Source organism: Danio aesculapii, chromosome 18 (assembly GCF_903798145.1).
Source record: "Danio aesculapii chromosome 18, fDanAes4.1, whole genome shotgun sequence".
Lineage (NCBI taxonomy): Eukaryota > Metazoa > Chordata > Actinopteri > Cypriniformes > Danionidae > Danio > Danio aesculapii.
In genome coordinates, this window is record NC_079452.1 from 39,972,695 (window position 1) to 39,978,663 (window position 5,969).

Here is a 5,969-nt window from a genome sequence, read left to right on the forward strand (position 1 = left end):
ACCAGGAAGAGCGTTTTGGTTTTTCAAAATAAGAGTCCCTTTTTGAAAACAGCACTCAAGTGTCTATGGCGCAGGTGTTAAACTCGGTCAAACTCAGTTCCTGGAGGGCCACAGCTCTGCACAGTTTAACTTCAACCCCAATTAAAATACACTTGATCAAACTAATTGAGTCCTTCAGGCTTATTGGTAACAAACAGCATAGCGTAAGTTATTTGTTTGGAACCTACAGGTAAGTGTGTTGAAGCATAGTTGGAACCGGTTGGAACTAAACTCTGCAGGACTGCGGCCCTTCAGGAACTTACCCCTCTATGTTTTTTATAGAGATAAGGAAATAGAATGACCTATATAATATAATATAATATAATATAATATAATATAATATAATATTCATTCGTTCATTTTCTTTTCAGCTTAGTCCCTTTTATTAATCTGGGGTCGCCACAGCGGAATGAACCGCCAACTTATCCAGCATATGTTTTACGCAGCGGATGCCCTTCCAGCTGCAACCCATCTCTGGGAAACAACCATACACACTCATTCACACTCATACACTATGGACAATTTAGCCTACCCAATTCACCTGTACTGCATGTCTTGGACTGTGGGGGAAACCGGAGCACCCGGAGGAAACCCACGCGAACGCGGGGAGAACATGCAAACTCCACACAGAAACGTAGCCAACTGACCCAGCCAAGGCTCAAACCAGCGACCTTCTTGCTGTGAGGCGACAGCACCTACTGCGCCACCGCGTCGCCCATAATATAATATAATATAATATAATATAATATAATATAATATAATATAATATAATATAATATAATATAATATAATATAGGCGACGCAATGGCGCAGAGCTGTCACCTCTCTCTCTCTCTTTCACACAAACACACACACACTCACGCACACACACACACACACACACACACGCACACACACACACACACACACACACGCACACACACACACACACACACACACACACACACACACACACACACACACACATATATATATATATATATATATATATATATATATATATATATATATATATATATATATATATATATATATATATATATATGTGTTGCAAGGAATTCATATAAAATATTATAATTAAATTATTGTAGTAGTTTTGTAAAGTTTGTAGCTTATTAAGCTATTTGACAACCAATAGAGTATTTATATGTAGACTCCCTGGCTAGCATTCAAATTATTACTTTACGAGGACAAAAAGTTTTACAGCTTTATACATTTACACACACTTTTTATTACATATGCAGCATAAGTCATACACGTTGATTAATTTCAGTTTTCATATCAGTGTCAAGATTCATGTCTTTGAAACAGCCACTCTTTGCTCAGGTGTAATGCATTTTAATGAACAATTTACAGGACAGTAAATCCCTCTGTTGCTTAGTCATTAAATGTGTCATCAATCACTGCTTCCTGTCAGGACATTATATGGGAGAAGAGGTTGGACAAATCTGCCCTTTATGCATGAAAAGAAAGAGTATTAAGCTTTTGATTTATGACGACTGGTGACCTCGAATATGTGAATGAGTGAGAAGAAGAAGAAGATTGAATTAATCTTTCATTAAGAGAGAGCTATATTGTGATTTAACACCCGTTTGTGGCGCTGATCGGCTGTGCCAGTTATCGTAAAGAGGCCAGAGCTGTTCTCTTTAATTCTGATGATTCATACGTACTTCAGTGGAATATAAAGAGAAGATTTTAATTAGAGTCTGTAGGATATACCCTTTACCAACTATAAAAGCTTTTATAGCGTATTAAATTGGCCTGGACTATCCGTGACTTGGCATGTCCTTTACCGTTAATGTAAAAGACCCTCCGAGCACTAGATGGCACTCACGGAACATACATTCAAGATTGCTTGTTAGATTATGGTTATAAGTTTCTCCAAAAACTGAAGGCAAATAATACACATAAAGAAGACATCATTGGCACAGTGTTAACATATTTACAGTGTCTGTGATTCTGATAATCCATCTTTTAAAGCCCGTCTTTGATGCCAGATTCAATATTCAGAGGCTTATGCAAAGCCTATTTTATTTGACTCTTTCAAGCTTAAACCACATATTCATATTATTCTGTTTTATATTCAGACTTTACTGCCATGAGAATCTGCACGTCTTATTCTTAAAAGACATAAACATTCACACTGCTGAAAAAAAAAATGTTACAGAGCAGTATCTTATTCTCCCCCTTTTGACAAACTTGAAACTCTTTCTGAAGAAGAAGAAGAAGAAGAAGAAGAAAAGGGGTGAAGTCAAGGCACACAGTTTTTAATTGTGGAACATATTCTAGGTAAAGGGTAAACAAGGGTAAACATTGAACATTTACCATTATAGACATCAATGTTATTACATTAAAATGATAAAATCTTTACATTTCAATGGCGTTTTTAAGTTTGAAGTTTAGTGGAACAAGATGCTGTGGATATGAAGAATTTAAAATCTAATTTAAACTGTTAACCCACAAGAAAAAATATAGTTATTTATAGCAATTCCATAGTGTTTTAAACCCTGCTAAAGTACTTTATTTTTTAATCTGTTGTGGTAATTATATTGTTGCTGTTGTGTATGAAATATATCAACAAATTACTCAATAAATATTTTACAACCCTGCTGAACCCAGCTGTCTCCCAGCATGGTTTTAGCTGTTCTCTCAGCCTGGCCAAGCTGGTTTTAGCTGGTCTCCCAGCCTGACCAGCTAAAACAATTAGCCTGACAAGCTAAAACCAGCTTGATCAGCTAAAACCAGCTAAGACAAATCTGACCAGCTATGACCATATAAAAAGTGGTCAAACCCTTCTAAAAGCAACCTGACTCGCTAAAACCAACTAAGACAAGCTAAAACCAGATAAGACCAACCTGACCAACTAAGACCAGATAAAAAGGCCAAAACCCCTCTAAAACCAGCCTGACAAACCAGTTATAACCAGTCTAAAAGTGACTAGCTAAAACCAGCTTAGGCTGGTTTAAGCTGGTTTTTTCAGTAGGGAATAAATAGTTTACTGTATAGTATTCTATATACTATTACATATTATTACAGTAGCATTCATTAACAAAGTGTTGTAAATACAATAATACAGTACCATGGTTCAAAAACTCTCCAGAACTTTAAATTACAAAATGATTTTTCCGTGTGGGAATACTTGACAAACTAATTTATTTTATATGATAAATGGTTATATTTAAATTATTTAACCAATAATCTCAATGCAGTACTGTGCTGTTGAAGACATATTGTAAAATAAATTGCTTATGAGAAGATCGTTGTTATATAGTAATTATTACCGTTACATCAAGATGCTTATCATTGTATGGGAGGAAACTAAATTCCACTGAAGTCTGAATATTTTCAATGTGATGTTATAAAAGCTCTGGAAGTGTTATGGGAGAGGAGTTAAGCTTTAGAGAAGCTTTTTCTGATGAGATGTCTTAATTTTCTTTAGCAGTCATTCCTGTTCATGAAATGTTACAGTGAGCCCAGAATTATTACCGCCACTTCATGTGGAATGCGATTAGCATCTTTGAGAGGGCCTAATTATTTTTCAAGTGCTATTGTCTTTCTGGATCCCTCCCATTCTGAAACATTCATGGAAAGCAAAGTGAAGGCAAGGTCAGGGCGTCTTTGAAGGTGCTGTGTATGTACCGTGTGGACCGATTCCTCTTTGTTCAGCCTGAAAGACAGAATAAATGTTTGATAATTAGCCGAGCCTTTGCTGTCCAGAGTTTTCTAAGCAGAGGACAGACTGACAGAATGAGAGCAACCCAAAGACACAGGCACTACACATTAGTCCATCAACCTCGCTTCCTCATCTGTAACAATCATTCTTGATGAAAGCATGAGCAAAGGTGAGACTTGGAGTTCCAGATCTGTCTGAGAGCAACAGCAAAATTTAGCTTCAGTTTTTCTATACTTTCTCTCTCTTATTAGACATTAATGGGTTTTCAATAGAGTTCAATATCCTCAACCCCTTCTTTGACTCGTCAGGCTCCACTGCTCATAACCAGGAGAATTAATTACAATTGATTAAACTCATCTTTGTGGGAAGCCATTTCACATCTAAAAATAATTCGCCATTTCCTTTTGTTCTTTAATCAGGAGGGGAAGTTTTCTACATCTCAGAGGAAATTGCCTGACAAAAGAGGGATGTGTTTTGCGATTTTCTGGTCAGGAGACAGCGGGTGGCTGGACTTCTCTTTTATGTCTCTCTGTGATGATGTAGAGCAGAAGATTAAAAGACCTTAAGCAAACACTGTACTTTTATGCCAATGGGATTACACAGTAGCAAACAGAAGAGTGATTCTGAAGCCAGTATGATATTGTCAGGATCCAGCCCTTACAGCCTTGTCACTCCTGTCTGTGTTTAATGTATCATTGTTTGTTTTGCGTTAGCTCATGGCTGTCTCTTTTGTTGTGTTGGCCATGTGCTCCCCTTGCCCTGCCTCCTTGTTTTCCTATGCCTCGCCCCCTTGTTTAGTCCTTGTTTGTCTAATTATGTTCACCTGTGCCTCGTGCTCTCTATTCCTTTATTTTGTGTTAATTTCCCCCTTGTTCTTTCCTTTTCGTCACACTATTTCTGCGTCTGAAATTGCCTACCACTCAGTAGGTACTGTATTTGAATTTAGGTTACTACTCGGCTGCATGAATGTGAGTATTAAAGGAACTCGGACATACTACATCCGCCAATTTGTCATGATCACATGACCTACCTGTGACAGTTGCGTCGATTCACCCCCATTCATGAATTCTCTCGCGTGACACCATGGGATAGCGTAGCGTGCATTGGATACGCACTTCAGAATCGGAAGTAGTAGGTCTTCTCGGGTTGCTGAGATCAGATATGGTTGCGGCCGGAAGTTAACGAAAATGATTTATATTAACTATAAAATTAACTATTAATTGTGTTTTATTAATGTCTACCCTCACTCCAACCCAAAACCCAACTGTCACAGTAACGTAAAAACAGTAGTTGTACAGAGGATAATTTATGTCATCTATTGAATTACCCAATAAATAGTATTTTCTAATGTCTACCCCTACCCTAACCCTAAACCCAACTTTAATAGTACTGTAAAAATATTCATTATTGTTATACAGTGTCATAACAAATGCTGCTATATTGATGTGCATATCGCACTTCTGGTTGGCCGTGTATCCTAGACTTTACATACTTCCTGCATGCTGATTTTCGAATTCTATGAATTTGGACATTTGGAATTTGGACAAGTGAACTACGTGGCTGCTTAGGGCCCTGGGGCCACCATTAGGCCCCCAGAAGTACATAAAATTTCTGAGTTTTTGTTTGTTGGTTATGGATTTATTATGTCAATGGGTAATTATAAAAAATACGTTAATCAATAAAAAAAACACAGTGTTTTGTCATGGCTGCTGCAGGATGCATGTTGAAAATGACTGACCGACGTAACTGATGTTAATTGAAGAAGTTTAGGGTAAAATGAGAAAATTTATTTATAGTCCACTGCAAGCTAACGTTAGCTGGCTCTTTAAGAAAGTTAATAAAACTCCCCAAAATAAAATCCAGCTTAGGACCCCCTGAAGGCTTGAGCCGGCCCTGGTCCTAAGTCTCCATCCCTCACCAGCCTGTTCTCCTGACGCCACCCTGCACTATTGCGTGTACTGTCCTTCTGCATTGCCTTGTTTCCCTCGTGTAAATAAATATTCTCTGGTCTATTCTGCATCTGGGTCCTCCTTGCCAACCCTGACAGATATACTACATTGGTCAGCAAATGGTGGAATATATGGAAATGGTTGATATTGACTGCCAATATTGATGGGATAATAATATTAATTTAAAACCATTGACATGTTGACTATTCATTAAAAAAACCTAAACACATTTATTAATTACGTGATGATTAAGACACTGAGTTGTAAAAAGATTGTAATCCAACATCTACATCTGGGTAAAATAATTC